A 16943-nucleotide genomic window follows, 5' to 3' on the forward strand; every position below is an offset into this window, starting at 1 on the left:
CAGGACAGAGCAGAATTTCCCCATAAAGGCTATAAAATTAGACAGTCAGCTCTCTCTCCCATGGAGGGACTGGTGAGTTTGAGCCACCACCCTATTGGTCAGCAGGCAGGTGCTTCACTTGTACACTCCCAGGGCACCTAACACCAATGTTGTTTTAGGAAAATGGTCAGGATCAAAGACCAAGGTGGAAAAATGCGCAACAGTCATCGGCCACAGTGATGGAAAATATACAGGAGAAATCCATGTCAGACCGAAGGTCCTAGAGTCCTCCAAGTGCTGGAATTCTGGGTCTGGGCTGAAGGACACGACCAGAAGAGCTCCCAAACAAGGGAAGCCTTGTCATCATATGGATTTTAGAGGAGTGACTGAGATGCCAAAAGAAGAAATCAAAAATAAGGAAGCAAGGCAGAAGGCCAATCATGTGACCAAGAAGAGACTCAGACAGATCACCTCCGGTACTGAGCTAAAGCAGCGACAAAAGGAAACCTGGAGCTCTGCAGGCCCGTGTTCCGCACTGGTGTACTGCAGCCTCAGCTGGAAACCCAAAAGGCATGATTCTCTGCCTATCCAAGATGGGTGCTGTTAAGGGGAAGCTCAGTGCCCAGGCCTGTGTAAACACCAAGAAAAAAAGTTATCTTTTAAACATTGTTAAATCCCATTGTCTTTGAGATTTGAGATACCCATTCTGAAATCCATACTGCTCTGTGAATAGGGGCCCTTTCTGGGCATCAATTAAAGGCCAAGCCTGAAGTTGAGGAGTTTAAAGGATCTCCCCCCAGCGGTTCTCAACCTGTGGGTTATGACCCCTTTGGGGGTCAAACAACCCTTTCACAGGGGTTGCCCAATTCATAACAGTAGCAAAATTACAGTTATGAAGTAACAATGAAAATAATTTTACGGCTGGGGGTCACCACAACATGAGGAGCTGTATTAAAGGGTCGTGGCATTAGGAAGGTTGAGAACCACTGATCTAGCCATTGGTACTGGCCCAGGTAGAGGCAGGGATGAAGGACAGGGCTCACAATTTCTGCTCAAAAGTTCTCTCTGGATAAGCAAAAGAGACTGTTTCCCCTTGTTCAATACTCAGATGCTTCATGACTTTGTTATATTTTGCTCTTTGTTCAGGTGCCAGGCAGCTTAACACCAAGCCAGATACACAGACAAGGACAGCTAGGGCTCCCTCCCTCACCACCTGCTTAATAACTTGAATTTTATATCCTTTATTTTTTTGTCACTTTTGAGAAATAGGAGAAGCATAGATAAGCCGATTCAAACAAAATTCTATTTGTAGTGAAAGAAGAAACTTGAGTGTGGAGAGCTGTCCTATCTAGCATATTGTTACTAAAGATATGGGGAGCTTTCATGCTGTCTGCAGCAACAAGCATAAGCTAGCATTGAAAAGTCCTTCTGTCGTTGGTTCACGCATGGCTTCAGAAAACACTGGGGAGTAACCCAAAGTTCCAATGCCCGGGCAAGACTCTGAGGGACAAAGATGAGCACAGAGAACTCAGTGTCGCGGGAGAGACAGAGAGAAAGAAATGATCACAAAGCAATAGACACCATAATGGTACCCAGGGAGGTTTGAAAGGGAAAATCACAGATGAAAAATGCCTTTTTCATTTTAATTTTTTAAAAGGAGCTATGACCTGAATGTATTATTTGTTCCTTCAACAAATACTTCTTGAGCAAGTACTTTCAGCCAGACGCAGGGAAATTACCTCTCATAGTAGGTTATGTGTTTGAGGTCCACTGTTTGAACCCACCAGCCACTCTGTGGGAAGAAGATGACGCTTTCTCCTTCCATAAGGAGTTAACAACAGGAAACCCTCAGGAACGGTGCTACGCCATCCTATAGCATCCTTTTAGTCAGAATCAACTCAATGGCAGTGAGTTTTGAGAAAAATAACCAAGAGTCGGATCTGTCCTATAAACCCAAGGTTTCCTGCCCTTGTCCATATCAGGAAATCATTAGAAAATGATAATAATCCAGACTCTGAAAGCAAAGTCATTTCTCATGGGGTCCGCTGGAGGAACAAATGCTCTTTAATTTACAAACTTTTTCTTTCCTAAGAAATAGGTCAATATATCATTTACTCTAAAGTTTGTCTTTTTTACAAAAAACTAGTAAAGTTTATAATCCTGTGTTTCTTCAGCATGAATGTGGACTTAGAGCAGGATGCAGGGGAAGGGTGGGGTAAACTGCAAGCGCTGACTTAGTGGTTCTGGGACAAGGCCTGAAATTCTACTTTTTAACAAGCTCCAAGGTGTGGCGAGGACATGGACCACACTTGGAGTAGCAAGGACATGGACAATAATTACCAATGAAGTGCATCCTCTCCAGGCTCTTGGATTCATAGCCCCACCCCTGCCAACTCTTTCCTGCGGATCAATGGTGTTGCCCTACCCAACACGAAGTACAAAATCTTACTGCTTTTGTGCAAGTTTAAAAAAAAAGATGCATTCAGAAAAAGAAGACTTTTAAAATTGGATGGATGTCCATTTCTAATTATAAGGCTTTCATAAAGAAAGCCTTACGGGTAAGGAGTACTTTGAAGTTCATCAACTGCCTTCGCTCAAGGAAAATTAAGGGTTGCCTGGATTTGACAGGTATTTAATTGTACCATAAGAGAAAGAGGGCTTGATTTTTCTCCCAGTCTATTATAATTAAATCCTTGCATATTCTTCAGTTTGTCAAAAGGCCCCTGGGAAAGCGAAACTTTAAAATGTTGGCCTTGTTTGTGTTTTATGGTTGTTTTCTTTCCCAGTTTAATTAGGAAAGTGAGTCAAAATTGTTTTATTTAGAAACAAGCAAATCAGCTTATCCCCCCTCTCCCGAGACAAAAATCAGTACATGGGTCTAAAGGGAAGTATTTCTGACTCTCACAAGTTTCCCTGATGAAAAGTCTGTATAACCTGACATTTTTAGCTTGCTCTGAGTTATTAAATGTGCAGCACTATTACATCTCAATAGATTGGTCTACCGTTGCCAAAACCCACATGGGGCAGCACAAGGCCTTCCCAAAAAGAGATGAATCTTTCCTGGAAGGTTACTTAGTAGTTTTAAGAAAATATTTTATGCTATAAGACCACATCAAGATCTAGAAATAAGACTATCTGCAACACATACAGTCTTGGTCATTTTTCTGATTTTAACTTTAAAATTTGTTCATCAAGCTCAAGAATGGCAGTGAGTAAAAATGCCTTCACAACGAGGCTCCCACATGCTGCAAAAAGATCATTAACCATTCTAGTGGGTTTTTCCACTTTGAGGGGTGAACCAGAGATTCATAGGCCAATTCTCTATCATTAAGCTGTACTTTTTCTTCCATTATTTCCTAATATTTTGGCCAAGCTGTCATCAGAAGCGCAGTCCAATCCAACATAGGTTCGGCTTCAGGACTTCAGCTGTAGCTGAGGTCAAGGTATCATGATTCTACAAATGGCACTCCTCCAGGCAAGCATTTTCCCTCAAACAAACCTAGTTCCAGAAAAGCCCACAAGCTATGTAGCAAATTCCATTGTGACCGCAGATCTTCTTACTAACTCCTCTTGTTAATCCTTGAAAACCTTTTGGATGGCCAACAACAGAGATAGCACAAGAGGCCGACACAGCTGGCAAATAGATCACTTGTAATTGCTATAGTTTCTTATTTCTATGGCTTTAATTGAAATGGTACTTTTGTTGAAGTCTGCCATTTCTTTCTGACCAGCCTCACAAATAATTATGTTGTCCAGGATATTAAAGGAAACAGGCCAACCCAAAAGGAAATCAGGCAGAGGCTGGAAGGAATCTGATCAGGGTTCTAAACATGCTGCCTCTTCCCTCTGCTGCCTGTCTCTGTTTTCCATGACAATCTGTACCTTTGTCTTTGGGGCTTATAGGACACATCGGGAGCGAAGTAGAGTAGGAAGAAGTGGCACCTAAAACAAAAATAAAGCAAAGTGTCTGGTGGCCTGGAGATCGGATAGACGATGGTTTGAGACACCAAGAGGTCCTTTGAAGGACAAAAGTATTCTCAGAGTCCCATAGGTCTGCCTCTTCTCTCTGGCTCTCTGAAGTTCCAGGACTGATGGCATGGCTTCAAGGCATTATCTTCTTTCTTCTGCTGGGGGAGGTGCGAAGAGCCTTCTATTTTGTTCCCAGAAAGAAACACAGATGCTGGTAGACACTTCTCCAACCGCAGACCTGGAGTCCACGTCACAGCCTGAAGGGAAGCCATTTGCCTGTAGAGTTCATTCTGATTCATGACTGGCGAGTGAGTCCGAGGAGAACCAGGCTCTGCAGGCTTTCTTCTCTTTTCTTTGTTGCTGTGCTTGGTGGCTGTTTCTTTTCTAAGTGATTTATTTTCTTGTGTTGTTGTAAAATGTATACCCAGCGGAAGACGCACCAGTTAGATGATTGTACATGTAAAATCTGGTACTATTTTCGTGTCATACAGTCCTTCTTGCTCTCCCTTTCTACGTTGTTCTTTTTCCAGGAGCATCAACTCATTGCTCCCTAAGCTTCCTACCCATTGCTATGCTCCATTTGGTCCCATTTAGATCGGTCCTTAAAAGGGCACAATGCCCGAGGCAGACAGTCTTTACCAAGTAGGCTAAACGATTGTTTGGTGTTAAGACTCAGGGGAAATTTTTTATTTACGGTCTCAGGACTGCCTTACGGCAACTATTTCAGGGATTCCTGCAGCCTAAACGGTTCCAGAAAGTCTGGATTCCGTGTGAAACACAGAATTCCAGTGGCTGATTTTCAGAATTAGATCTCCAGGTCTTTCTGCCAAGGTCTCAGAGGTTTGAACCAGTTCATTCGGGTCCCACCCACTGCAAGGAATTTGCATTTCTACCCCTAGATATACTAAATCAGAATCAAGATTAAGAATACTTGGGTTGGAATTTCAAATGCTCGGCAAGTTCTCAAAGCAGAATGACTCTAAACCTTGCAAGGCCCTCTGGGTGGCCTTGAATGCCTAGACTTTTGGTTAAGAGGCAAGTACATGACTACATTGTACTGCCAAGGAATCTACAGTTGTTAATAACTTTTCAAGATCATTTTCTTACATAACACATAAATATTGAAAATTAATCATTACAGTTCAATATCCCATAGCCCAAACCCCATTTTCTCAACTCTCCTAGTACTTTTATTTGCTTAAAAATAAATTATGTGTCGATTAGGTAAAATCTCACAAAGAAAATTAGTTTTCCATCCATCAATTTATACATATTTTGTTTTGTGTCACAAGTCACAATGCTTTTAATGTACCTGCACTCTCCCCTCATCCTCCTTGGTTTGCCAATTTCCACTCATGTTTCTATTTTGTCCTTTCCTACCTTTTGAGCTTTGGTTTAAGGCAAATACTGCCCTTCTGACCTCATATGATTAATTATTCTGACAAATACATTCTTCACGGTGTTATTGTTCACTTTATAAGTCTGTCATTTGGCTAGTCTTTTTCCCAAAAATTGATATAATTTCATTTAAAAAAATCATTGTAATGGGGACTCTTGCAGCTCTTATCACAATCCATACATACATGCATTATGTCAAGCACATTTGTACAAATGTTGTCATCATCATTTTTAAAACATGTTCTACTTGAGCCCTTGGTATCAGCTCATTCCCCAACCCACCCCCGCCCACCCTCCCTCCCTCATGAACCCTTAATAATTTATAAATTTTTTTTCATGTCTTACACCGACTGCTGTCTCCCTTCACACACTTTTCTGTTGTCTATCCCCCAGGGAGGGGTGATATGTAGATTATTATGATCTGTTCTCTCTTCCTCCCCCCCTCCTTCCCCTTACTCTCCTGGTGTCACTACTCTCATTATTGATCCTCAGGGGGTTATCTGTCCTTGGTTCCCTGTTTCCAGCTCTTATTTGTACCAGTGTATATGCTCTGGTCTAGCTGGATTTTTAAGGTAGAATTGGCGGGGGGGGGGGGGGGAGGGAGAGCATTAAAGAGCTAGAGGAAAGTTGTGTGTTTCCTCAGTGCTGTACTTGTGTCTCTTCCTTGTGATCCTTCTGTAAGGGGATGTCCAATTGTCTATATATGGGCTTTGGGTCTCCCTCCATTTGATTGACTTTGGGTTGCAAAATTATTGCAAGGGGTTCAATAATAGGTATGAAGAATGCCCAAGGGCCATAGTCTCGAGGGTTTCATCAGTCTATATCAGACTAGGTAAGTATTCCTCCCACTTTGTTCAAGATCTTTTATGGTTCCCTATAAGAACAGTTAGTTGGCTGGGGGTGGGATGGGGTGAGGGAAGGGCAGAGTAGCTGACACCAAGGACTCAATAGAAAATAAATGTCTAGAAAACAATGATGGCAACATACGTACAAATGTGTTTGATACAATTGATGTATGGATTGTTACAAGAGCTGTAACAGCCCTCAATAAAATGTTTTTAAAAGTCATAGCTGGGCACCATCTAGTTCTTTTGGTCTCAGAATAATGGAAGCTAGCTTAGCATGTTTCTTTAGTCATCTGGACTTAATTGTTTCCTTTAATTTTGTTTTGTTTTTTTATTTTCTTCACTCTGCTTTGGTCCAAATGAAGAAAGTCCAATAGTTGTATCTTAGATGGCAACTGGTTCTCTTTTAAAACCTGTTATTACTCAGCAAAGTTTTTTGTGAACTATGCCAATTGCCTAGATGTCTCTCAAGACTGTGGTCCTGAGCTTCCAAGCCCAAGAGCTCCTCCTTCAAAGAGTTTAGTTATGGCTAAGAAGTTTTCATAACTCCCCAACCCCACCCCACTCCATATGTTTTACTATACTTATGGATATATTTGCAGCACTTCTTTATGTCTTCATTTACCACTTTCCTCTCTATACTATGAAGTCATTGGGCTGCTACACACATGGCAGGCAATTCAAAACACCATGAGAGAATGATTGGGCTTTTTAGTCTCAGAAATCCACAGGGGGATCACTGTGAGTCAGCATTGGCTTGATGGCAGTGAGCTATGTCTCTGTACTTACTGCCATCTAGTCAATACCAACTCATAGTGACTGCAAAGGATAGAATAGAACTGCCCTTGTGAGTTTCTGAGACCACAACTATGTATGGAATTTCTCTGGAGGAGCAGCAGGTGGTTTCAAACTGCTGACCTCGGGAATCCCAACCCAATGTGCAAAACCACTATGCCATACAAGTCCAGAAAAGGTTTTTCAAATGACAGCCAGGAGTTTAGTGTACACCTCCTCTTCCATCAAGCTAATCTTTTCCTAGTCCAGCAATTAAAACGTGTTAGTTTTATTCCAGATACTAATGAAACCAATTGTTGTCGGATACCATCAACACCATACATAGCCAAGGGACACAGCAGAACTCGTCCTTGGCTGTGATTAGTGGGGAACAGATCGCCAAGGCTTTTCTCTCGTGGAGTGTACGGAGACTATGAATTACCAACTTTTCGGCCAGAAAATGAGCAATTAACCATTGCACTACTGAGACTTTTTAATAAAAATCAATTGGCTAGATGTTCTCATTTACAAATCCTAATAGAGACCATTCTTCCTAGAACAAAAGGAGAGGTCTTTCCATTCAAAGGTCATTTTTGAGGATGGTTTAATTAGTCATTAAACCCAGGCCTTCCAAAATCTTGAGCCTCTCCGGCTTTCTACTTTTACTCCTGCTACACAGGAGTGATCCTCGGGCTGGCTGGAGACTCAAACATAGGCGTTCTCCCCAGTCTGTCAACACTGCTCTCAATAACTGTCAAAGAAACCATGTGGCCTCCCCACACCCTCCCCTGGGGGCCGATCTTATTATCTCCTCAACCTACCCACATCAGTGTGGGATGCCAAGCAAGAAGAACAGGAGCAGCAAGCTTGGGGCTACAGCTTCGGTTTTCCCCTTTTATTGGCTACTGGACTGTCAGGAGGAGATTACTTAGCACTTAGCACAAATGCACATAAGCTGCTATGAGGTTTCATTTATTCATAATGCTGTTGCGAAGTTAGACCAATTCAGCTATGTAGTTTGAGATTTAAAATGTCTGGGATGTGTCTTCTCATTCTATTAGTGTTAGCCTCAAAATCATTTCTATCGTTGGGTGTCATACAGGCTTGTAAGAGTGTTTCAACTTCTTTCTGGCTGTCTTCACTCACAGGAGGAAACCCTGCACAACATTTGAAAATATTTCTGGAAGCAGCTATTCACATTCACAGGTGGTGTGGTAACCTAATATTCTTCGAGAAAAAAAGAGGTTACCTTAGCGAACTGTTGCCAAAGTTTAAAGTGCATTACAATCATTCTATTTTAAAGAGAGTTCTGCATAATTAAAAAAAATATTTTTTGAAAGACTAAACCTTTATTGGGCTCAGATCAGGAGTCCATGGGTCTTTAGAACCTCTGTGTCCTTGTTGATCTTTGCCTCCAAGTTCTTCCCGGCCTGTATCCGCAGCCTCATGAGCTGCTGCTTCTTCCTGTAATGGCTCTTGGCCTTCTCCTTCCTCTTCTCCAGGGTTGCTGTCACCGCCGGGACTTCCAGCCCACCACCTCATGGGCTAGTCGGCCCAGGTAGGCAAACTTGCATGTGGGCTTCAGTCGCACCACCTGGAGGGCAGCGGGGTCCACCATCCGCTTTTTCTTATCAGGGCGGCCTGGCCCGCTTGCTCTTGTGCGGCAGCATGCTTCCCACGACTCGCAGGAAGATGCGGCTCGAGGCCGGAAGCGGTAGGGGCCGCGGGAGGGGTTAGTGTTCGTGCCCTTCCGGAGGAAGGCCAGGTACTTCAACTTGTTCCTGTAGAAGTTTCCAGAAATGTTGACGCCCTCACAGCGCACCACCACCACCTTGCGGCCCAGCAGCACTTGCTTGGCCACAATGGCCGCCAGCCGGCCCAGGAGATGGCCTGCCCCTCCGCCATCTTAGGCAGCCGCCTAGGAAAGGAGGAGGCGCTGGCGCAGGGTTTCTTATCCCCTCAACCAGGGGCCGACGGAAGTGATGTCACATGGGTGGCACAGGTAGCTCTCCGGCTTCCTCATTATGTATAATTTTTTTAAAACAATGTTAAGGCTTACTCAAGAATAGTATTCAGCCCAGATTTAAAAGGTAAGTTTTCATAATACTCAAGCTCCATCTGAAAAATTACTATTGAATATCAGTCTAGCAATATAGCACTATAACTTTTATCAAATTGAATATTTAGTTATGGGTGCTAGTTATCAAAATATAATTTCGGAGAGACGTTGGCGCACTATAGGAAAAGACACAATTGGTGATTCAAAACCCCTTGTATAAGAGAACAATCACATGACGGTCCTGATGTATAACCAGACTGCTGCTTTTCACCTGGGCTCATATTTCCACCCTCTTCTCTTCCTCGTGCATTCCATTCTGCACCTCACACACTGGAAACTCCTATTTCAAATGCCATGTTGAAGACACTTTTCTAAAATGCCAAAAGACTACAAACTGCATATGGCCGATCTGTCTGCTCCTCGTACTTCCCTGGCTTCACTATGAAAAGATGCCAAAAACAGCATTCCTACAGGATCCCTAGAAACGGCATTCCTACAGGATCCCCAGAAACGCATTCCAACAGGATCCCCAGGGCAGAAACCACAAGAATGCTCTTTCTCATGTTATGGCAACCATGCAACAAAATGGCATCATCTGGAAAATTACTGTCTTGGAGACAAGCAGTTTTCCTTTCTCCAATGATTTAAATAGGCAGGGTGTTGCTCCCAAAGTTATACTTTCCTTTCTCTAAGATGGAGGATTTTCTTGGAAAGCTACCCCTGCGGGGGCAACAAGCCTCATTGCTGGAACCTGTTAAGATTCACTAACACACACCCAGTGCCTGAGACAATCCTACAAGGACTTTGGAAACTCCTCCAAGTATGTTCACTAAGATGAAGCCATCTCACAGGATACTGAAAGCAAAATCCAAACCCATTGCTGTCTAATTGATTCCAACTCAGAATGGCTGTCTAGGGCAGAAGAGAATTGTTCACAGGGTGTTCAAGGCTGTGATCTTTACAGAAGCAGACTGTGACATCTACCTCCTATAAGAGTATACCACTCAGAGCAATGTAACCAAGTTCCTGAGGAATCCTGAAAATAGGCTTCTGACTCAGGGGACAGGATTTGGCACCTCATCCGACCCAATTGGAAAGTACTCATAAGGTCAACAGACAGACCTGGAACTATCTATGGGTTTTTTGTTTGTTTGTTTGACCCTATGTCTATCTATATAAGATAGGCAGGACAAACAATCCCAAGGACAAAACAAGGGGACTGGCAGTCCTGGGGGGGGGGGGGCATAGGAGAGGAGGGGAGGGACAGGTAGGGGGAGCTGGGAGCCAACAAACTCAAGGATAAGGGAAAAACTAGAAATCTAAAATTGATGGTGAGGTGGGCGTATAATGCCTGATGGGGTTTGATCAACTGTTGTGTATCCTAAAGGAATTACTGGAGAGCCAAATGGAAGGTGAGCGTGATAGTGGGACAGGAGGAAGGTGAAATAAAATAGAGGAAAGAACTAGGAAGCAAAGCTATTTTATAGAGGTAAAGCTATAGGCATGTATATATGCAAATATATTCATTAAAAACAAAAAGGATAGAAGCCAATGTACATATATTTATGTTAAATATTAAGAGAGCAGGCGGACTTTGGGCTTCTATTCAAGGTCTCCCTTAACACAAGAACACTTTGTTCTAATAGCCTGGCACTCTTTGATACTCAACTTCCCAATATGATGACTGAAGACAAAATGGGTACATGAGCAAATCTAGTGAAAAAAGCAGATGGTGCCCGGCTATCAAAAGATAATAGTATCTTGGGTCTTAAAGATTTAAAGTTAAACAAGCAGCCATCTAGCAGGGAAGCAACAAGGCCCACATATAAGAAGCACACCAGCCTATGTGATCAGGTATCAGGTATCACAAGATCTGAAACAAACAATTGTATCAATGTGAATGAGGGGTTTGGAGTGGAGAACTGAAGCCTCTTTGTAGACAATTGAATATCCCCCCTACAGAAGGGTTACAAGGAAGGGACAATTCAACCAGGGTGCTGTATAGCACAAATTAAGCATACATCATTCCTCTGGTTCCTGAATGCTTCCTCTCCCTCACTAACATCACCCAGTTTGACCTTACAAATCAAGTGAGACTGAAGTAAACACATTGGTACAGATAAGAGCTCTCAACACAGGGAATTTAGGACATATAAAGCCCTCAGGAACAGTAGTGGAAGTAGTGATATCATGAGGACAGGGGGCTGGGTGGGGCAGTGAGAGAGGGGGAACTCATCACAAGGTTGGATATATAGCCCACTCCCCAGAGGGATGAATAATAGAAATAGGGGTGAAGGGAGATAACAGACAGTGTAAAACACAAAACAACAATAATAATCTACAATTGATCAAGAATTCATGAGGTGGGCGGGGGGGGGGGTGATACCAAGGGCTCAAGTATAAAGAAAATGTTTGGGAAATGTTGATGGAAGCATATGTACAAGCGTGCTTAATACAATAGAATGATGGATTGTTATAAGATTTGTAAAAGATCCCCAATAAAATTATTAATAAATCAATAAAGGAACACACCACTTAGTGAGAAGATTATTTGTACCTGATGGGTCAGTAATTCATAGGCATATTGAACTTCCCATGAGAACTTAAATTAGCATATTATGGGAGGAATCAGCATTATTACAATGGGTACTTTTTACAATTATTTTGGCTACATTATGCACAAAAAGAATAGTAATCCCTAAGGAGATATTATATATGACATGCTAAGGATTAAGAACATGTCAATGAAATCTCAGAAATGTGGATAGTGAGTTCCATAATGCGATGCCTCCTGGTCCATAGCTGTGTTCCCTGTATCTGTGTAGGATGGGCCTGTAATAGATGTTCAACAACGTTATGGGAAGAAGAAATGGGTGGAAAGGCATCAGGGGTGGGGGGAGAATAAGGATACCAAATGACTGAGCTCAGCAAGGGGACAAAGATAGCTCAAGGATGAAAACACTTACCAATTATTACTTTTGAAAGAACCCATCCTCACTGAAGTGGGAGCTGGGTGTCACTATGATGGGCAAACAAGGTTGCAGGCTCTCAAGAGAACCCATTATCTGCTCAGGATCCCATTTACAGAGTATCTTCTATTTTTAATTCTTCCTACCCACCATAAAGTTACTTCATAATTATTTATAATTGCCTGAAGATTACATATAATATCATATCTGATTTTGATTGTGCTTATATAGGGAAGATAATTTTTTAATGTTTAAAAGATTGTAAGTAAAAAATAACTAAGCAAAAGTGGTTTGGTTTAGTTTTCAAGAAAGAGAGATTCTTACTTCTGAAAGAATGAGAAGAGATTTATTTCTAAATGTTTAGCCTCTTAGCTCCTAATGACTTCTAGTTCCTAGACCCCTCTACACTTACTCATCTTAATGACTCAGGTTTTACTGCGCTCCTTCCTACCTGAAAAACACAGGAGCCAAGCTGATCGGAACAACTGTGGCACCAGCTTGGCCATAGAGACAAACTGCTAGCCAAGTTCTTCTGAAATGTGTCGTATACACACACACACACACACATACATATATACATACACACATGCACAAACATACACATTTACATGGATGCACACTCAAATACACATAAATGGACTCCAAAAGAGTCAACTTTTATGTCAGAGGGTTCCTGTGTAAAAATTATTTCCTTGTTTTCAACACCTATTCATCCTCTTGGCAGTTTCTCCAACAGCTTTCTGAAATCTCTATGAGGTGGTAAATGGGCAGCTCCAGAATGACACCATTTCAGACTTTGACCTTGACAATGGCTGAGGTAACTGTGAACCAAAGAAAAATCAAATAACCTAAAACATATTTTCTGGCAATATTGGCTTCTACAGAGCAGTCTCAGGATGATAACAGGGCTTGGAGAGATGGAATCAGCAGTTAAGTGGATATCCGTCTGTCACTTAGTCATCATTACATGGCATTAGAGACCAGTGTCTGGCCAGCTTGGCACTCAGTCTTCCCACATCACCCTACTGGCAAGAAGCTTCCCCAAGGCCAATGGCCTCTGGCCACACCACTTTGGCTTGTGGTTCCATCACATCTTACAAACTGTAAAGGGGCTGGACAGTACTTGGATGAAATCAGGGGTCAATTAGAACTGGATTCCCGCCTGGTTCAACAAGATTTTGCACAACTTGTTCCCCTATTTCTCTCTACTCTTCATTCCTTATCCCCTGGTCTTTGTAGTTTGAGCATCTTTTCCCCTCTCAGATCCTTATGAGCTTTTAAACTTTCCTTAATTCCTCTCACCCTTCCCCGACATCTCCCTTTCTCTGCTTTTTCAATGTTTCCTCTCTTGCTGCACTTATATTTCTTCAAAACCATCATGAACTAGCTGCAAGCAAAACAAACAACTGCAAACAATAGAATCATAAACTCCAATTTGGAAAGTTACATTCTTCTCCATTCAGGAAACCACCTCCTAGTTGGTTTCAAAGAAGGAGATAGAGGTATAGAGTTTCAGGTTCTCACACTAGCTATCCTACCTCCTGACATGTCCTCTGAGATCCAATAGGAAATGTGTTAGATTGACCTGATATTCATACTGAGCACATACCCAGGAAATCAATGATCTCTTGCATGGATACATTCTATTTTAAAAATATCTGCAACAAATAGAATTCACACTTGTTGAAATTATGAAGAAATATTGAAAAGAATCTTCATATGTTGAAGTATATATAGCAATAGTCATGAGAATTTACCAAAGCCAGTTTTCAACAAAATTGCACTGTGAAATTGTCACAGAAGATGGAACTTTCATAAGATATGATAAAATAATAATAATTTATAAATTATCAAGGGTTCACGAGGGAAGGAAGAGTGGGGAAGGAAGGAAAAAAATGAGGAGCTTATTTCAAGATCTCAAGTGGAACGCAAATGTTTTGAGAATGATGGATGGGGGCAACAAATGTACAAATGTGCTTCATGCAATGAATGTATATATGGATTGCGATGAGTTGTACGAGCCTCCAATAAAATGATTTAAGTAATTTAAAAAAAAGAAGATGGAACTTTCACACACATACACACATACACAAGCACATAGGCACACAATTCAAATTCTATAATATCAAAGTACAGCGCTTCATCTACCCATTATGTAAGCATCCCAAACAGACAGCCAGTTCTGTTGATCATACATGCTAAACAGATCTACATTCTCTCTGAGATCTTTGGGTAGTCTGAGGAGTTGGCAAAATTTCTTTGTAGGGGACCAGCTACAAAGTTTCTTTGTGGGGGCCAGCTAATAATTAGTTAAAGTTTTTCCTGCCATATTATCCTTTCCCAACTACAATAGTTAGAAAACAGGTATAGGTATTATGCAAACAGACAAGGAGCTGCCAGATTAAGCCCATAAACTTTAGTGTGCTGACAGCTGGTATAGGCAATTAGCCTCTCTCATCTAAATTGTGACATTTTTAACAGTCCCCCATGTCCACTTTGATTCTTTGCTAGCTTATTCTCTTCTTATAGTCACGGATTTTTCAAAAACACAAACATTATTGTCACTCCACCATCCAAAAGGCCCACAAATAGCATCCTATTTCCCTTAAGATAAGTGAAAATCTTGACATCTGCCCACTTGGTCAAACCACATCACAACTTCATTCCTTCCCAATCTCCTTCACTCTGTGGTCCAGTTCTCCTGAATGTTTCCATTGTTCACAAATACCTCAACAAGTTCTGCCCTCCGGGCCTTCATGTGGACTACTTCCTCTCCGATGGGAACACTCTGCCTTCTGAATGCCCCTCCACCCACCCCTCATTCCCTCTATCCTTTAGTTCTCCTCTTTAAAAATAAATTCCTTGTGGATATTCCCAAAGAGGGACTTGTGCTAAACATTCTCTTAAAACATTGTCCTTTGCTCACACTTTGCCCTTATAACCCAGTGCCCTAAGTTTGATGCCAATTCATATCAACTCGACAGAGTCAAGCATCCCCATAGGGTTTCCAATGCTATAAATCTTTACAGAAGCAGATGTCTTGGGGGGAGTGTCTAACTTCCAAGCTTATGGCTAACATCCAAATAACAAACCACAGGCCTCCTTGTTTAATTGTTTGTCCTCAGCTATACTACAAACTTTGGAAGGTAGAAAGCATGTTAATATTTTATGGCATTATTTCTTCTTCATTGAACACAGTACCTGACATGCAATACATGCAAAAGAATGTTTGCTGAATAAATAAATAAATAAGCCAATTAATGTGAATACAAAGTTGCACGGTTTCAAAATGTTGTATACTATTATATATAGTTAACTGCCAGTACTGTAAAAGTACAACATTCATCAAGCAAGCACATCCTAGTCATGATGGATAATTTAATCTTTAAAGAGATTAAAATTAACTATGTAGTGTAGCAAATAGGCAAAATATTTAGTCAGTTATTAAGATTGATATTAAACACTCTAACACTGACCCCCTTTATTCATAGAGGCAAAACAATGTCACTCTTAGCCTTTTTTAACAGTCATGGATTTAAGAGTTCCAAAACTTACTAGAATACTAGAAACCATGTAGACCAAGCCAAAACCAAACCCATTGCCATAAAGTTGATTCCAATTCAAAACAATCCTATACCTTACTGAGTAGACTACCCAACAGGGTTTCCAAGCTGTAAATCTTTCCAGAATTAGATGCCACATCTTTCTCCTGAACTGGTGGGCTCAAATGCTGACCTTCCAGTTAGCAGTCAAGTACGTAGTTACTGTGCCTCCCAGACTACTCTGAAACAAAATTATAGAAATTTGGTAGGTAAAAGTGATGTTTAAATGGTTCTTGGCACTTTAGGGCTGAGTGACTCTTGATCTGATATACTCTTCAAGAATACTTAGTAGTAGTTCAAGGGTAATAGAGCTGTCTGCATTATTAAACAACCTCTAAATGATTCTAGTGTCAATCACCAATAGAAACCCTGTCTGGGCTCTTGCTTCTTGAGAATATCAGCTATGTTCTTCATTGTCCTACTGGCAGGCCTGACAACAGTAGGTGCTTCGGGGGTATGTATTGACCCTATCTATCTATAATATTTATCTCAAAGTGGTATAATTATTGATAATTTTTCAAGTTATACTATTTGGAATTTTAAAAATTAATGTTTATATTACTATTTAAATAAAAATATATCTTCATTTAAATTTAAAGTACTAAATATAAAAGCATATTAAGGGATAATACATTATAAGGCACAGAAATTAAGTCATATTAATAGTACTGGTGAATAGAACAATTTCACATTAACAAAATCAGAAAGAAAAGTCTAATAAATCTATAAATGTCCAATAAATGCAACCATGAAGAAACAATGTTTGGGGCCCTGCCTTCCGAACACCATCACTCTCTGTATGTTAGAACTAGGAGTATTTAGATCTGGACCTGTCTAATATCTTGATTCCCACTTGGTAACTAAGAGGAGACGTTCTATAAAATCAAATGAAAATGGAAGTCTTTCCTGTCCACAGAAGTGATTTCATAGCTTATTTGTTGCTGTTAGGTGTCATCAAGTCAGGTTCACCTCATAGTGACCCTGTCTGACAGAGTACATCTGCCCCATGATCTTTTCTTGTAATCTCTATGGGAGCAGATCACCAGGCCTTCTCCCACAGAACCACTGGTGGGTTCAACCACCAGCATTGCAGTTAGTAGACAAGCAGTCCACCATTGTGACACAGGGTTTCTTCATTGGCTCATGTCTGAACTGTTTTCTGCTTTAATTTTTTTATTGATATCTTATGTTCTCAGTGATGGAAAGCATGCTAAAATCAAGGAGAATTTGGACTGTTTGTTTTTGTTTTTCTATTTAAAGTAATCTGGATTTTAGACTGCTCTAGTGGTGTAGTGGATGATGTGCAGGACTGTGAACTACAAGGTCAGTAGTTTAAACCCACTAGATG

General features: G+C 41.2%; 1 pseudogene; it reads right to left on the bottom strand.

Annotated features, from left to right (window-relative positions):
- Positions 1–8323: 8323 nt before the first annotated feature.
- Positions 8324–16943, bottom strand: part of LOC142451572 (large ribosomal subunit protein uL13 pseudogene) — a 104982-nt pseudogene continuing 96362 nt past the window's right edge.

Source organism: Tenrec ecaudatus, chromosome 6 (genome assembly GCF_050624435.1).
Source record: "Tenrec ecaudatus isolate mTenEca1 chromosome 6, mTenEca1.hap1, whole genome shotgun sequence".
Classification (NCBI taxonomy): Eukaryota; Metazoa; Chordata; class Mammalia; order Afrosoricida; family Tenrecidae; genus Tenrec; species Tenrec ecaudatus.